Source organism: Pithys albifrons, chromosome 12 (genome assembly GCF_047495875.1).
Source record: "Pithys albifrons albifrons isolate INPA30051 chromosome 12, PitAlb_v1, whole genome shotgun sequence".
Taxonomy (NCBI): Eukaryota; Metazoa; Chordata; class Aves; order Passeriformes; family Thamnophilidae; genus Pithys; species Pithys albifrons.
In genome coordinates, this window is record NC_092469.1 from 6,472,726 (window position 1) to 6,491,162 (window position 18,437).

An 18,437-nucleotide genomic window follows, 5' to 3' on the forward strand; every position below is an offset into this window, starting at 1 on the left:
TAAGCTAATGTTCAAACAGCATGTCAAAACCTGTGTATCAATGTATTGGATCTCTTCTCTCAACAAACAAATGAAACTGAGCAATATGAGATGAAGAGTCATTGACCTCATAAAAGGTCAAAATCCTTCTATACTGACCTCTCCACTACAAAATAATTATTAGAGTGGGTTTTTTTAATCTGTGAGGAGGAAAATTAGTGTCTATCTTGAAATGTGTGATTTGGTTTGTCAGAAAAAAGCTTGTCATAAATTTCCAGAGGTGGAAAAATTGCACCACAGCCTCTGCCATAGATTTAGAAGTATTTCTAAATTCCTGTATGCTGCCAGCTGTGCTCTCAGAATGGGTAGTTGGCCTCAGGTGAGGAGAAGCCACAGCCTTGCTGCTCTCAGGCTAGGCTACGAAAATTGGCAACAGAAATTCTCCCTTGGGTTGTGTGTATGGAAACTTCCCTCGTTTCTCATGTGAAGCAGAGAGTTGAGTACCAGCAGTTGTCCCTCCTCTTGTCTGGAATGTGTTTGATGGCCACGAATCCCAGAACAAATTTTTTATTTCTCCCAGCAACAAGGTATGTGTTTTTTGAGGCCTGTCTGATCTTAACTGGATAGATATGGTGAGCAGTGACTTCTCTTTGTGTGAAAGCTCTCCTTGTCATGCTCACCTGGACATGGAAAAGCATCTTTTTTGTTTGGCTTTTACATTTGTGGTCTAGATGAAGGAAATTGTAGTCTGCACCTGAAGAAAGTGTTTGTATATGAAACCAAAGTGCTTTGGAGTACTTACTCCCCACCTGATCCTGCAGACTGTCAAAAATGCAGTGTGCAGGGCCAGCACTCTGTGCCACTCTGTGACTACAGTAAAATGATCCTTCCACTTTAGAATACTTTTGGGTCAGTGTGGTCATTCTGGGTACTTTTATAGAAGATTTGTGAACCTACAGTTCTGTTGTGTGAGCAGAAACTGTTATGAGGTAACATAAGTTGAGAGGTAACCTTTCAGCAGAATGGTTTGAGTTAAAATAAAGGAATTGAAAAAGAGTACAATGACCAAAAAAATCTATAAAAATGCAATTGCGCTAATATAATTTTATCACTTATTTAAAAATTTAGTCGACCCAAAAGACTACCAAGTGTGAAATTAAGGAACAGCTCCTCTACTTTTATGGAAATCACTCTTCTTCACTTGTCTAATAGCCTGATTTTGTCAGATCATTTATTTCCATGGTTTTAAAATGAGCTTGACAGACAGAATTTTATAACACCACTTTACTGCAAATAAGAACATCATTTTCGCTTATTAAAACTGAAGCTTAGAGAAAGCATTAAAATTAACAGTTCACTCTGCTTTAACCTTTTGAATACTACTATGACTTTACACTCCAGACTATGTGTAAGGGAAGACTCAGTGAGTGCCGGATACATAACTGGAGCAGAGCTCCTAAAGGACAGGCAAGCAAGGAGCTGCTCTGGCCATGCCTACAGTCTGCTCGCACTTGCTTTGATAACTCTCTCTATGCAAACATTTAAAACACCACTGACAGAAATTAATACTTGCTCCAGTCAAGGTGACTTTGGGCATCAGAACTGCGTAGTGAATAGAGGTGGTGAGTGACTGTGTTATAGCAAACATGGTCTGAGATTAGAGACATGTTGCTGCATACAGCAAATGCCATAAAATGTAGCTTATCCTCCTAACAGATGTTTTACTTTTTGTGTGATTTTTCCTTTCTAAGCAATGAAAACTTTGACTGATCTTTGAGGTCACTGACAGATGATGGATACCCTACTCCATAGCTGGCAGTAACTCAAACATCAAGGCAATGGTGGTGGGACACATCCTCCTCCAGCTTGGCTCATCTCCAGAGAGGAATGTCATCTTCACAGCTACAGCTGGACCTTATCTGCATTGGGGGGTTATTCAGCAATGACAGTTTAGATCAGGTTTTCCCATGCATGTTCCTGCAGCCTTGTTTTGCTCTCAGTTGCATGCCTGGAGTTACTCATTGCCATCAGTTCTTGCTGTAGTGCTCTGTTCTTTAAAAAGCTAATTCAGTGAAGGAGTGGGAGTCCAAAGCCAGGCAGTGTTGCTGTGGCTCAGGCTTCTCCCCATTAGCCAAGTTATCCTTCTGCTAACAGTGGTTATTCCTTGAAGTTAATGGTGATGATAAAAATAGATTTTTCTTTTCAAATTGTCAACATTTTAGTAGATAACAAAGACTGATCCCTTCCAGGATCTTCAGTGGAAAATCTGATTCAGACTGTGGCGAGATATGTGCACCCTTTCTCTGCCAACCCATACAACCTAAAGAGTTAAGGCAGTTGCGAGAGAGATGTGTCTGCCAAATGATCTGAACTTCTCTCCCTTCAAAGGCTTCTGTACCTTGGCCCTCTGACTCCCCTTGGTATCTGTCATCTGCAAGTTTTCTCCAGCCTCGGGGAGGTTTCCTGGTTTCACAACATTCAGGATGGAGGGTGAAAGAATCAAAGTCTCTGTGCTTAAATAAAAAGGAGAATTAATAGCAGAGTTTTGGCTTCTGGTTTTGACTATGGAGTTAATTCTGCTTTAAGCCAGCTCTTCTTTTCTTCTCACTGCTGTCTTAACATAAGATTTTTTGTATGCTTTATTTCCTGCCCTCAAATGTTCTGCAATGTGAAGATTGTTTCCATCAGTGCATTGTTGCTGTTTTTCACTGGGCTTCATTTCAACAGTTGAAAGATTCCTACACAAGCTAGTAATGGTGTGTTTGAACCCCTCTGGATGCAAGAATAGTTTTGTCAACATTACATTACAGTTGTCACTGCCTTTTGGTCTTGTTACAGCTCATAATAGTGAGAGAACCCTGTGGATGAAGAACACAGAGCTCACAAATTTCTCCACCAGCATGTGCTGCAAGTCCAGATTTAGTTCGAGTTCTAATTGCTGTATCCTTTTGGTGTGATTAAACCATCATTCCTTGCCTTTAAGGATCAATCCCTTGGACTGGAGGTTGAGAATCAAATTGCATCTATGCCCTGAAGTCTGAGAATCAAATGAAGAAGTTTACTACATGGAGACTTGAAATTTTAGTTGAACTAAGTCTAAAAAATGACCAGAGAACTTTTTACTGTGATAGGCAATTAATCTCCCATTTCTGCAAGAATTGTACAGAGAAGGCTACACAGAATGGAGTAAGTTATAGTTGTATTATTGGAAAAGAAACAGCCTGGTATCATTTGCATAGATGCAAAAAGCCCCTCAGCAGCCGGAACTGAATTAAAGTTGTTGGTGCAGGAATTTCTAGCAGTTGAAGTTCATAATTCATCTACAAACCTGATATGAGATAAGAAAAAGAAATTTCTACCAGAAATCCTTTGGTAGCAAATAGGAAATAGGCATTTAAATTACAATTAATCATAATTCGGCATCTAAAAGGGGGACCATTAAGATAAAGATGTGTTATTGTGATCCACAGCTGTCATAGCCAATTAGCCACCCAGTACCACCATTTCTGAATTGATCCGTCACAGCTTTTACCAGTGTACCAAAATAAATACAACTGAAGTAACAGGTGAAGATGAAGTGTTGGAATAGCTGATAATGTAGGGGAGTTTTTCATCATGTAACACTGTCTTGCAAAAAAGGCTCAGGAGCAGGAATTGTGAATACAAGATCTTAACATTTCTTCATGGATTCTTCATGGATCTGAGTATTTTTCATCTCAAAACAAGGGCTCTTGTGTTTCTGGCCTCCCTAAAAACCACTAAAGCTAAGATTTTAAATTAAGTCATGCGAACTTGAAGGGCACTTAGGAGGCAAGAAGACCATCCTCTTGCCCTGGGGTGGTGTAACTGATCACTCCTCTGTCATTCCCAGCAGATGCTTGTCTCATTTTTGTTCAAATCATGATTTTTGGAAACTGCACAAATATGTCCAGGAATTCTCTTCCTGTGCTTTGCTGTGTTTGCCACAAAACAGTTCTCTCTTTATCCAATCTGACTTTTCTTAAATTTAAACCTGTTATTTGTTAGTCTTTTCTTTGTGGTTTAGGGCAGCTTTGAATCCATTCCTCTTTTCTACAGCCTTTAATGTGACTGCAAATTGTTATCAGGTTCACATGTAGCAAACCTCGCTCTTTTCTTCACTGTCTTAATGATACTGATTAATTAACCTGTTAGGTATGGCTTCTTGATTTATCATTATACCTATATTCTCTCCACTTGGATCACAGCCTTGTTCAAGAAAGGTGCCTCAAACTCGTGTCACCAGGGCTCTTCCCAATATATAGAGCAGAATTGCTTCATTTTGTCATTCATGTGTTAAAGTTATATGTATGTTTTTATGCATCTGAGCATGGCATAAAGCATCTGTAGCCTCAAAACACTTTTAGATATTTTTGTACTTTGTCTGTCTCTTTCTATAGCTCAACATACTTGCAGTACATTCTGGTTTGATCTGTTCAAGGAGTTTTATAAGCCTACCCTTTTATTTTTCATTCAGGTCTCTAATGAGAGTGCTGAATTGTACCTGATCTAGACTCCCTTTTGGCCTCTTTTTGTTTTCATTGTCAACCATTGATAATTATTCTCCAGATGTGGTTTTCAACCAGTTTTGTACCCCCTGTATTGTATTTTCATCACCATCACATGGGACATTGCATTGGGAATCAGGAACAAGTGATAACTATTTAGATGTGCTTTAGAGTTCAATGAGTATAGATGTATTAATATGCATTTGGATTTTTTGACTGTTCAGTGAATGTATGCACATTTTTACTGGTGCAGCTGGTGCTTTTTAAAAGTGATGCATAGAAATTCACTTACTAATGAAGATTGCTAAGATATCATAAAGTAAAGAGATGGGTTATTGGGTTCAGAAAACCAAAACCAACACTAAATCTAATTACCAAAGGGGAAGGTATGCTGCCGTGAATTTGATTGAGATTTTATGTAAATCCCATCCAGTTAGTCCACTCCAGCATTTAATTTACAAGTCTAATGGACAATAAGGATGTGCACACTGCAGATTGTGGATAAGCAGCTGTTCTGGTGAGCTACTGCTTTAGGTAAATGATAGACAACTTTACAATTTCTGCTGTGGGTTTTTTCTACAGTACTAGGCATTGGGGCTGATCAGAATACAGTGACCTGAAGCTTAGATTCATGACATTAACTTGCCCTTCAGGCATGTCCTACTGAACAGTACCAATTGTCAAAAAACCCCAGATCAGCTACTATAAAAATAAGAGTAACAGTTGATGTGCACCAGTCTCTAAGCACTGAGTAGTTTACCAGGGTTTAAAGTAGACCGTGGTCTGCTTCAAAATTTGGTTTATCACATCTCTGCAGTCTGTAGTTCATTCTGAAGTCAAAACTGTATTAGATGGAAGTGACATGAGGGTTCACATATTTGAACCAATCCATCAGAGAGCACAGTGACCTATTCTGCTTCCCATGTTGTTAATCTTTCTGTGGCTCCCAATCCAAAGAATTCCAGATGTTTTGTATTCTTTAGTGAAATTTGTTGATTTAGGGGAAAAATTTCACCTTCAAGATCTTTTGATCAGAGCTCTAAACAGTCCTAGTTCTGAGTCCACCTCACAATCTTAGTCTCTCATGACAGACTCCTTGAACTACACAGCTCTTACAGGAGGAAATGTGAACTTACTGAAGCAAAGGCTTAGTGCAAGGGATGTAACTATAATTTGTGCCATAAGCTCTCCACATATTTTTATGTACCACTAGAAACCTCATTGGCTTTTGCAAGCTTTTTTTCCATTTCAATATTAGTAGAATAAATTTCAGTTCAGTGTTCTATCGCTACCCAGAGCCAGTTTAACCTGGGGGAATTTTATATACAAAAGAACAAGCCTCTGAAGGTGACATTTGACTGTATTAACTTGGCTTATAAAGTTGTATAATATGAGTTAACTTAGCAACAGCAAAAAAACCTAGGGAAAAACACAAGATTTACTTAGAGCTTCAGAGAGTGATCAGGGCATGGTCTCCTGGGTTTTGGACTGCTTAAAGTCCACCAGCTTCTGTGGATCCTGCTGATTTAGATCATGCAAGTGGCTGGGCTTAGATTGCACTAGTGGTGTTAAGGCATATTCAGACAAACCCTTTATTCATCAGTTCTGTGATGAGCCCTTCATGCATAGCATCTTCTTTATCATTCCTCCCCATAATTCGATGTTAACATTTTCCTTTTCCTTGGTCTTTAAGATGTAAATAATCATCTGATTAAATATCTCTTGAGAAGATTATGCTATGGATAGAGGACTGTCACTGCACCCCTCACAATCAATGTTTCACTTGTTTATGTGATATATGTACACCTGTGAGTAGTTGCCATTACCCTTGATTGCAGCGTGGGAGACTCTGAGCTGGAAACACAACCATGCAAAAATCTGTCTTTTTTAAATAGTGTCTTTTTGCAAATGCAAAAGCAAGGAAATGCACAGACTGTAGATAAAGTGGCATTAATGCTGAGAAAAATATATTGTAGCAAGAGTGTAGCAGTCACTGAAACAGCTTTAGCCCCTCCATTGCTGCTATCATGAGCACTGTGGCTTACACGGACCATTTCTTAGCAGGAAAAAAGGAACACTTGATTTTTTTTTCCTAGAAATAAAATTCCCTTAATTTTAATGCTAGGTACACACTGGGATTAGGTGAGGCATCAAATACCTTTGCTTATAAAGTCTTAACCTAAGAAATTAATTCACATTGGCTTCTAGAAATGCTGCATGTGGGTTAACACTGAGCTAGTGAGCTGTACAGAACAGAACAAAAAAAAAAAAAAAGGCAATGTGTCAAGCACAGGGAAGTTTCCTACTAATGTAATGCAGGGAATAGTATTAGGTCCAGTGTTATTTAACATTCTTGTTAATGATCTGAAAGAGGAGAGTAAACAGCTGGTTAATGAAATTCACAGATGATACTAAATTGGAGACATTATAAATATCACTGAGGGCAGCAAAATAATAGAAAGGGAACTGAGATCAGAAACATGCCAAAGAAATAAGGAAGGGAATGTCAGCTGGGACAAATGTGAGGTAATCCCCACGGGGAAAATCGAAACATCTCTGCTGTCTGGGAGGGGAAGCACGACAAGCAGTATCAGAGGCTGATTTCAGTGGCACTCCAATTCTGCAGTAGAGGCCAAACTCCAGCAATCCACAGAAGCTTGGCACTACAAATACAGCCCAGCCTTAGTGACCGGATCTTCTGCACCACAGAGGGCAGGAAAAGGCTAGTGTGTAACTGGGAGGATGCCTCCACCTGTGCTGGGGACTCCTCTGGGATATCCTCTCCCGACTGCCACACTGGCTTTTAGGCTGCTTTGTCTTGCCACTGAGAGGAAAAGAAGCTTTAACAGACTGAGAACTGGACCTGAAGAATGGAGAATAATTATTTAAGGTAGCATAAAAAAAGCCAGAAAGAGAAGACAGTAGGAGTGTGGAGAAAAAAAAAAGTAATTAAAAATTGAAATTTCAGCATGATTGTCTGGGGAAAAGCTCCTAACCAATGTGCAGAATAGTCTTCTGAGACAAGTAGTGGAATCTGTGTCACTTAAGAGTTTTAAACACTGAATGATGTGGAAGCACTCTAGAGTAGGCAGGGTGTGGGCTACATGTGTGTTCAGCTGGTCTGCTTGGTCCTATCAAAGATAAAAGTCTCAACATTCTTACACTATCACAGAATGCTTCACACAAATGTGGTGATTCTGGAAAATTTCTGTGTCTCACTCACAGAGACATTTTCACCAAAATACATTTGCTGTGCTATACTGAGATTTATTCAGTGAACTTTCAAGTTTTCTTATTTGTGGCTGAATGGATGTCAATCACACTGAAGACTGAAGAGGAAGAACAGCATTAAAACTCCCTTTTGCCCTATATAGCTTTCTTTTACAGTGCGTGCATGTTCTTAGCTCTGTGCTGAGAACATTAAAACTGGTTAGCATGGATGTAAAAAATTTTACTACTGTAATTACAGCAAAAGGCTACCTGTCAAGAAAATAAATGCAAGTAATCAAACATAGCTACGAATCTGGCTTTGAACTAGGAGAGCCATTGGACCATGCTGTAAGGAGGCAGAGTTCCCAGTGACGTCAAGTGCTTATGCCAGAGCACAACCGGGCTGTGAACCAAGCCCACCACGCTGGAACCAAATACACTGGATTTAAACTACAGCTGTTGTTCTATGCAGGAATGTGAAAATGCATCTGTATATTGTCCTGTTAATCTTCAAATAATTCCAAGTGAATTAAAAAGGTAGAAAGATTTTTAGAAGAGTGTCATGTTATCTCAGAATCCAGAAAACATGGAAAATCCTAAATGCAAATAGTTTTTTGGCTCTGGATTAGAAATTAGTTTTATTTAAGTTCTAGGGATTCACACCTGTGCAACTGTTTCTTCTACGCCACAAACCTGACAGCAAAATCAAATGCAATAGTTTCAGAAAACCGTCGATTTAATAATAATTTTGTAATAAAATAATACCTTCTTATATTCCATTTCCATACATAGATTTGACTGCTTTAAAGATATAATCTCCATTTTACAAATGGTAAACTGAGCTTTTGAAAACTGCATTGTAAAATAGACTCTGAGTAGTGTATCAGTCATTAGGAGAACACAATACACGCTCTTAGTTTCTCACATGCTATTTTAATAAAAGGAAGCATTCAAGACTAACAAAGTGTCAGTTCATAGGTGTCATTTTTACACTTCCTGAAGAAGTACATTACGTATGCTGGATATTTATCTGAGGAAGTGGGAGGGAGAGCAGGGAGAGGATCAGTGTCTGCCCCACAGTGCCTCAAAATTCCTGTCTTTACGAGCTCCCAGCACACTGATGCAGTGCATGGCTGTTGTCAGCCCCTTTATACAGGGGTGGAAACTTCTAGACAAGGAAGGAAGATTAAATCTAAAGATGCTCAGAGTTATGCAAATGTCTAAATTCCATTGGAAGTTAGGAACTCAAATGTCTGGAAGGATTTAGGTCTTGGCCATTCAGTGTTAGAAATGAGGATGAAATCAATAATTGTGATTTGTAACCCTCTGCTCCAGCAAACCTGTATTATGGAATCATTCCAAATCTCTCCCAGAGTCAGTGTTGTTGGTACCCTTGATTAGAGATACCTGGATAAAGAAAATCCCCTTCAGATTAATGGGATTCTCCAGCCTGCTCATAGTTCCTGAAGATTTATGAAGTGAGCTCTTAAAGGGAACTTCTACAATGGTTGAATGCTGGCACTACATCCCACAGTTTGGCAAGTTTGGATACTTGCCTTTCTTCAGGGGAGTCCAGATAATTGCTCTGAATTTTGCTTTTTGGATAAAGCTTGCTGTTAGTAGTTTCTAAAAAACTATTACTAAAACTTTTCCTAGGCATCTGGCTTTTATTGAGAATGGACTGTTTAATTTCTACTGTATTTTGTATTTCTGCTATCTCACAATTCTGTCATTGTCCAATATCCCTTCTGAGTCCTCGATGGCTGTTCATGATAAACTACTTAAGTATCTAAAATATGTAAATGATCTATTGGTCATGGAAGTGTTTTTGGAGCCCATCAAAGAGTGAGGCATTTGCAGGGGTCTCCTTCATTCTTACACTTTCCTATTTTCCTACTTGGATTTGAATTCTTGGAAACATCTGGTCTGGAATGGTACAAATAAAGGACATCTCATCAGAGCCTAAAAGCTGAAAAACATTAAGTTCACCTGAGAGTAACAAATTTCCTACAGTGTTCAGTGGAACTTCTCATGAGGTTCAGTAGAAGTCCCCATAACTCCTAGAGTTATTGGAGTAACTCAGACTGTTTCCCTGTAGTTGGGGATTGAGATCAGGGTTAGAGAAAGCTGTCTGAACTGAGAAATTGTTTTGACAGGGTAGTCAAAATGTTCCACCACAAAACCTTGGTCTTATTACTGAGAAACAAAAAGTTTCTTAGTCCCAATTTTAGTTCTGTCTTTGCCCTGCTGCAGACTCTGTTCAGTTGGTTTCCAATGACCTCTCAGAAATGTCTTGCCTTTCATATGTACAGGGAGCTCTTTGCAAAGGAGTCCTGCACCAAACATTCTCACTTTTTTGGCCTATATTGCAGTAAACCTATTTATATATCAGAACTTTAACTTCAAATGTAGGATTTTATGAACTAAATCATTAGCGTGTAATTTCAGAATAATAAATCAATCACTTGTATCCTAAGTGCAAAGCGAAGATTTATAAATCAAAGCATTTTATTTCAGAATTTCTCAGAGTGATTTGTAAATCTGCTGTAGAATTTGTAAATCCAGATTGGGGTATGTAAATCCATTTCATGACTTATAAAGCAGTTGAATGTTTTAGCTAAATCTAATGTTTAAAATAATGATTTCTGAATCAAAACTTTCTGCTAAAGATTTACTGGTGAGTTTTATAAATCAGAGGCAAGATATATAACTCAAACTGTGAGAAGTGCAGATTTATAAATCCAACTTGTAAATCAACAGAAAAAACATCATGTTTTACACTAAATAATATTTTACAAATGGCACCTCATACATCATGCAATTGCCACAAATCTTCTACATGGGAGTCAGGGTACATAATGTGTGACTGAATTGAAAAGAAAAACTGTGAGAAAGACTGCACAGTGGGTTAAATGCTCAGCTTGAGCTTCCCAAGGTTTGGCTTGTGTTACCTGCGAACAAGTTCAGTGGTGCCGACCCAGTCAGTAGTGGACATTTGTCCAAATCAATACACAATGGCATAATTCATAACCTTGGCAATTGCACTGGAGGGGAGGCCCCACACAGGAGTAACAGGGGTGTTGTAGATCATGATTGAAAAGCATTGGCAGAGTTATGTAGGGAACCTTATGCAGCACCTGTCTGCAATGCACCTGTTATAGCAGGCTGTCCCTTCTAAAGGAGCCAAAATCCACAAAAAAAGATTTTTAAAAAAAAAACTAAAATCCCCAGAATCAAAAGCCTAAACCCTGTAATCTCACAGACCTTTTTGCTAATGTAATGACTAGATGAGGAAAAAAATGAGTTTCTAGTGTGAAGACATCATTAAAAGGAGTTAAGAGAAATCCTCACTTTTTCACTTTATAGTTTCCAAAGAAATTTTTATTCCCACTGCAGAACTTAAGTCTGAAAGCAAATATTAGAGAATAAGATTGGTCTACAGGTTCTGGAAGGCCTTCACATCTTGGTGGCTGGAAGATCTAATGCAAATTTGGAGACAGCGGGTTTACATTTCCACAACCGCAGAAAACTGTTTTTTCTCTTGTCTTATCACCAGCAGCCTGCCTCACATGGCCAGCCAGCATCAATGCCCAGTGCTTTCCCACTCCTTCTCCCTTCCACCTTGAGTGCCCACATGAAGCTGCAAACCTTGCATGTGGGGTGTGATGCCCCACATCTGCCTCTTCTGGTGCCTTTCCAGCAGGATGAGCAGAGCTGTGGTGGCCTCCAGGAGCTCAGGTACTCCCAGTCAGGATGCAGCACCAGGTCTCCACAGACTCTGAGCTTTTCTGTTTTCTTTAGTGGGCAAGTGCACTTGAAAGGGAGGAACTGAGAGCTTCAGTTGGTATCCAAGTCAGAAAACTACTTGTTACAGAGAAAAATGATACAGGGAGAAGGTATAGCTGTCCTTGCTTCTGACAGTGTTTTTCACCTGGGAACAGCTTCCTGTCACCTACTCGTGAGTGAAAAATATCTTGTGCCTCAAAATATTTTTTTTAGAATTCAGCTGTTGGGAGGTTAAAAAATTAGTCAGGAATATCAAGCTGAGATTTGTAGATGAGTGCCACTAATTTTTATAACAGGATCCTTAGTTGACTATTTTTCAGTTTCAAAGTAAAGAAAGTACAAAATGAAATCTGCATTTAATATAATTTAACAGAATTGAGTTCTGGAATACAAGAAGCTCCGTATATTCCCAAATGAAAACATTAAGTTAAAATAGAGTTGAAATTGAGAGTGTTTTTTTGGTAACTTGAGGGTAAAAGAAATAACCAGGGTGTTGTAATTATCCCTAAAACAACAAAATTCAATAGACACAAATAACCTTAAAAGAAAGACAAACATGTAAAAGTAGGGAAATACATAATTAAGGCAAGTAAACAACCTTCACTGTGCCCTGTAGCGATGTCATAGAATAATTATATAGATACACATTTTATTGTCCACTGGAACTGATTTTTGGTCCTTTGAATGTTATCCTTCTCTCTTCCTTTGTAGAATCACTGCATGACAGAGAAGTACAGGATGTGCTGGAGGAGTGAGCCAGGATGTGGAGAGTGACTTTGAGGGGAGAAACAGGAGCGATGGCATGAAGGGAGGAGGAGGGGTCATTTAGGGACAAAGGAGTCTAAGGGACAATTGTGAATAACAGAGCAAAACCAGGGCTGGACAATTTGGCTTTTTGAGGCCTTTTTGACATTGTCAGCAACAGAGAGGAGCTGGAATTCTGGATTTCTTTAAAGCCAGAAGGGGGGGTGGGGGTGGTGGGGAGGGAGTGAGTGAGTGGCAGTGCCAAAGTGGGACCATGGGCCAGTGCCTGGGGCAGGAATGCCTCAAACAGGTTTTGTTCACCAGGGAAGACCTTTACTGATCTGCATCAAGAGTCATAAAGTACCTTTTCCTGAATTGCTTCTTCCTGTATCCCTGCTTCAGAGCCATCATCTGTTCTGCTGCAGTATCCCATGGAGCCAAAGCTGCCTTCCAAGGGGTCACGCAGCTACACAGACTTTGTTTGGTGGCCAAGTCTTCTACAGAGAAAACTGTTCAGCATGAATCAAAGATTTCTTATGCCTTCTGCTTGTTACAATTATTAAGACTGTACCATCAAAACTGGGAACTGAGTGGACATTTCCACAGCCTGTTACACAATTAAATACAGCAATCTTTGCTTAATTCCTCAATAATTATCGCCTTGATACAATTCAAAACAAACTGTAACTACCTGGATATTTTTGAAAACTTTCAATGTTGCTGTTAAAAGCTTTGGACAAGTGGGAGGCCAATATTGTGTTAAAATGCTAAAATATTTTTTAAATTTTATGTTAATCAAAACATTCCTGAAAAAATCATTTCAAGTTAAAAATGAAGAGGAGAGGATACGGTGCAGTTTTCAAACATTACTAAAAGGTCATCCCTCACTATTAAGTGTTTAAGCTTATCTATAAAACCTCCAATTGCATTTCAGAGTATCCTACCTCCCTTTGGATTTACACTCCAGTAGAGATATAAAACTTTTTTCCCCTTCCAGTACTTGTCAGGTTTTTTAATAAAAAAGTTTTCTTACAATTTTTCTCTTGTAAATGCTAAACAAATGTTTTTGTTTTATCTTCTTGTATAGCAAAAAGGTGTTGGATGAGTTACAGTCAGTCCTTCTGAGAAAAATCTCTGACTGAATATCTTCTCTGGGAAACAATGTAAAATTGCGTGGGCCTGCAACTGACCTGGCAGTTGTCTAAACACATTAGGCTAAACTACTTTAAAAGGCAAGGTTGTGTCTGATTCCTCTGAAATGGTTGCAATATCCTCAGCCAGCCTTCCCTGTTCTCCAGCAAAGTCTGGAATTTAGCAGCAATGCTGAGAAAAATCTGGGCTATATTCCAGGAGGAGTAACAAAGAAGCAGATACTTAAGTGGTTTTGAATGCAGAGAGCCCTACTCAAAGACATCTTGAATATTACTCTACTATTTGTCACGGGTTTTTGACTTATAAAATTTTGCTTCTTAAGAGGGGACAAAGTTGAATGGCAATGAAGTCATATCCCTTAAGCTATATGGCGATACTTGAAAAGCTTATGTTGAAAGTGGAGCTATGTCTTATGCCATGATATGGAATTTCTGGTAACACTAACCTCATCACCCCATGCAAAAAGTCAAATCCTGAGCTAAATATGGCAATATGTACATTTTTTAAGCCTCCATAAGCTCGAAGGTTGCTCAGTTCTAGTGAGATCTTGGAGCCAAACAGCTGCCATCTGGACCACAGATCCTGCCTTCTTCTAGGATATGAATGTTGGTAACTGCCTGCACTGGAGGGCACTGTGATTAAAAGCCTGTGTCCCAAAGCCTTGTCAATAGCTGGGGATGGGAGGGTCACACTAGAGAAAGCAATCATTAGACTATCGGAAAATCCAAGTCATTATCCTGATGCAGAACAGAGAGGACTAAAGACCTCAGCAGGCTGTGTTTTAGTGACTGTGAAGACTAGAAGAAACTAAAATTATTTCCTTTGCACCAAACCTCACATCCAGAAAAACTAACTGCAGTTGTATGGTTGCCTGATTTGCAGGCCCATTACCAAAGCTAATTACAGCTTTCATACCCTTGTTATTCACTTCCAAATCACAGAAAATGATTTAAAAATTCTGTCACCCCCTGTTGTTCTGGAGGCGTATTCTGAAAACTTGAAAATACTGATGTAAAGAAGAAATAGATGTGGATTAGATGACAACGATGCATAAGAGTTACTTGCTAGTTGCATAGAAGTAGAATACTATATTAATACTCATAACTGGTTATACATGATGATACTACTATTCATAGAAGGAACTGAAATTACTTTATGAAAATAACTAAATACTGCTCCAGTCTTGCACATAGAAGAGTGCATAATATAATTTACAGGCATTCTATCCAATTTATTCAAATCCATATTCTGCAGAGGCTGAGTGTCAGGACTGGGTATTTGAGCCCAAAACATTGGATTTCGAATAGGACTTGCTCACCTTGCAGCTCAGAATTCACAGCAGTGACAATTCCATCAGAGTAAGATACCAAACCATGGTGCTCCATGCTAGAAGGAGAAGCAGAAGGAAGACACATCATCATAGACACATCCGGCATGACTGAGGAGGGCATTGTTTCTATGGTATATAAGTCAGCCTTCGCATCATGGAAATGACACAGGAGAGGCGACCACCCTGCAGGGCATGAAGAAAACCTATAAAACCTCAGTATCCATCTTGCTCCAGAAGTCATGCCAGCTGGTAGTACAGCAATGACAAAGCTCATAGCAGGAGATAGTGCAACTTTTCCAGCTATACATTGCTGTCCTCAACTTCTTTTGTTGCAGGCTTGGCACAACTTGCTGTTTGTATAATGCCACCAGCATTGGCACAGAGAGGGTGGTGAAGTCTTATTTCTTTTACATTCTGTAGAATACAGTTATATAGATTCTTCTGAAGTACCAACTCAGACTTCCCAATTGTGGTGGGTGGTAAGTAATAGTGATGCCAATGATAAGCAGTAATAAGCAGTACTGATACTGGAACTCTTGCTAACATCTTTAGTCATCTTTCCCCTTTCCTGGCTTGCAATATTCATTTGAAAGGAATATATCATTATGTAATCATGGAGGATGACTTTCCTTGTGTTTGCACTTTTTCATAATATAAGGGAACCAAATTTTTTTCTATTTTTTTTTCAGTAAATGGGTTTGCAAACCTTTCATATCAAAGATTTGACAAAAAAATATTAATCATTTTCTTGAAGCTTTGGTGTGCAAGGGCTTCTTATCAAGCCTGCTTCATTTCTGACAAATGTAACCAATAAACTGTCTGACAAGGGAAGGGGGTTGATCTTCTGCTCTTAACTCTTGTACTTCAGTTTCATAAAGAGAGTAAAGAAAGCCCTGATGAAACAAAAAGTTCTAAATGTTGCCACTCATTTTGCAACTTTTTCTTCTACCATGTAAGGTCTGGCTTGCAAACTTCCTAGTAATTCAAGTGAAAGGAACAGATCTTCCTCAGAGAGAGCAATGACTGGTAACTGGTAAAGTGCTATAAGGGTTTCTAATGTCGTTACTCTCAGAGGCAAAGGGAGAGTCTAGTTATGCTGGGTTGCAGTCTCCTAATGTGTGTCTTCTGTCTTTGCTTGACAGCTTAAATGTCCCTAGCTCCCATTGCAGGGTGATTTTTAGCATAAGTACTTGCTCTGATCCATGTTGCAGTGTGTTTCTGTTTGAGACCCAGGAGTTAACCTGGATATACAGAGTCTCTCAAGCACAGAGGCTTGAGTGACAATCTACTCATAGATTACACCCAAGAAAACAGTGCAAGACCAAAGGACATGCTGTTCTACCAGGGAGGAAAAAGCCAAAACTGTTTGTGAGATTACCATAAGACTGACCCACAAAATCCCCTGTCTCATGAAAAAAGCTTTTGTGCTGAAAGTTTTAAAGTAAGGACATGAGTATATGATACTATTTTGGCTGGACAGTCAGTAGAGGAAGCTTTTTTAGTTTAAGTCATCGTCTTGTATTTTTCAAGACTTTGGGATGAATGACCTAGGGGTTTCTTGGTTATTGATGCAAGGTAAAGTCATTACTAAAGCCGAGAGAAGGATGCCTCTTGTGATCTCCACCAGAGAAACAAAGTGAAAGGCAAAGGGTGACAGCTATTTTGTGCAAGAAAATAAGTGGTTTAGGAGGCATTGCCTCTGTGGTGGCTGCTTGGATTCATCTCATGCAAAGCAGAAGGCTTGCAGGTGCTCTCCTGCTTGGTTTTACACATGCATTGGAATCAGAAACTTAGGTTGGAGGGATCTGTGTGGCTGGGAAGCCCAAATCATTGTTCTGTGCAGGGCCATAGTGAAAATTAGAGCACGTTGCTCAAAGTTTGTCTGCCTATGCAGACAAAAAAAGATCTCCTTGGATGGAGGTTCTGCATCCTCTCCAGGAAAACTCTGTGTGTATTAAGTCCTGCTGTGACATTTTTTTTTCCTTCAGTTCATGCAGCTTGTGACCACTGTTTCTTGTTCTTTCTCTTTTCATCTCTGAGAAGAGTCCCTCCTATAACCTTGCCTTTGCTAGTATAAGACAGCAATTAGATTCTCCCTAAACCACCTCTTTTCCAGGGTTAACAAATTCAGTACCCTCAGTCTTTCCTCTCATGTCTCCAGTCTCCTGGACTCCCCATTGCTGCTGAACTGTAGCTATAGCTGTAGCTATAAAACTAGTAAGATTGCCAGAAAGATGACTGGCCTGTGGGATACTTGTAGCTCTGAAAAAATACAAGACCATGTTTTTCTCTTTCATGAAATTACCCAAAAGAGTTTGTGTAATAAGGATGCTAAAATAATCTTGATTATACTTGTTTATATCAATTTGCATCAGACATGATAAATATTAATGCAAGAATGAGTGTTAAGTAAATCAAGATGATCACAAAACAGCACTTAAACCATCACCCTGTCTACAAAGGATGGCAATAAAATGTATCAGTTGGTCTTGTAATTTGCTTTCATATATCTGTATTCCTTCTGAAACTTGGAAACTGATATGAAATGTAGAATCAAATCTTTGATTAATTAAGGTAGAATGGGTTCAACAAGTGATATAAAGATCATTTGTTTTCAATAGCTAACTTTTGTTTGTTTAAGGACAGTGTGTGTTACTCTGGTAACAATCTGTATTTTTTGATTTTAACAAGACAGTCAGAGAAAATTGAGGTGGGTGAACCAGACAATTAGAAGGGGTTTAACACCAAGAAAAACCCCAAAGCCCAAACCCAAAGGAAGCTGCACAGAATTACATCAGTGGGAGTTGTCCGAGTAACATCAGTTGGTCTGGGTAGATCTTTCTAAGGAAAGAGACCGACCTTGGGAACTCAAGGGAGGCACCAAGTGAATGCTCTGCTAGCTCCATGAACTGACCCCTGGTAGGACAGCTGCTGAGGCTGCAAGGACTATGTATGTGCATTGTAGTTAAGTGTCTTTTCTGTTTCGTGATTGGGCTTTTTTTGTTGTTGTTTCTGCCTTCCCCCGCCCCCCCCACCTCCACCCCCCCGCCCCCCTTCCTGCCCTGGCCTGCTCCATGTGTGTGGTTTGTTTTTTTGGTTTGGGTTTTGTTGGTTTTTTTTTTGTTGTTTTTTCATTTCATTCCATGCATGTGATTGTGTGCAGTGCATGTAAACCCTGTATTCTGGTTCTTTAATTGTGCTGTTTAATCTCTTGAGAGGTTGAGTCTAGACATGTGGCTGTTACAATGAGTGAGGGCTTTGTGCCCACTGAGATGGAGAGTGGGATGGGAACCTGTGGCCTCAGAGCACTATGGGATTGATAATTAGATGTGTGCTGTTATTTTCATATAACCTTGAGTATCTACTATTGAGTTAGTAGCTGTGCTGCTAACAAAGGGATATCCAAAAATGGGTCTGGAACCTGGGATGTGTGACAGGTGCCTGTGGTTACACAGTGCTTTGGCAGGGTCCTGGGCACCCATGAGGCTTCTCTGCCTGTCCTGCAGCAGTGTGAGCTGCTGGGTGCACCACTGGCACAGGTGCCAGAGGCTTGTGGCATCTTCTTGCTTGTGAATATTTTTACAAATATAACTGAAGAGAAGCTTTACTCTTTCATTTATCTGCTTTTTCTCTGCTGTTTTTGAATTTCCTTGTAATCACTGATACGTTCTCTGGGCCATGCCCAGATGATTAACTGCAGTTTAGCTGAA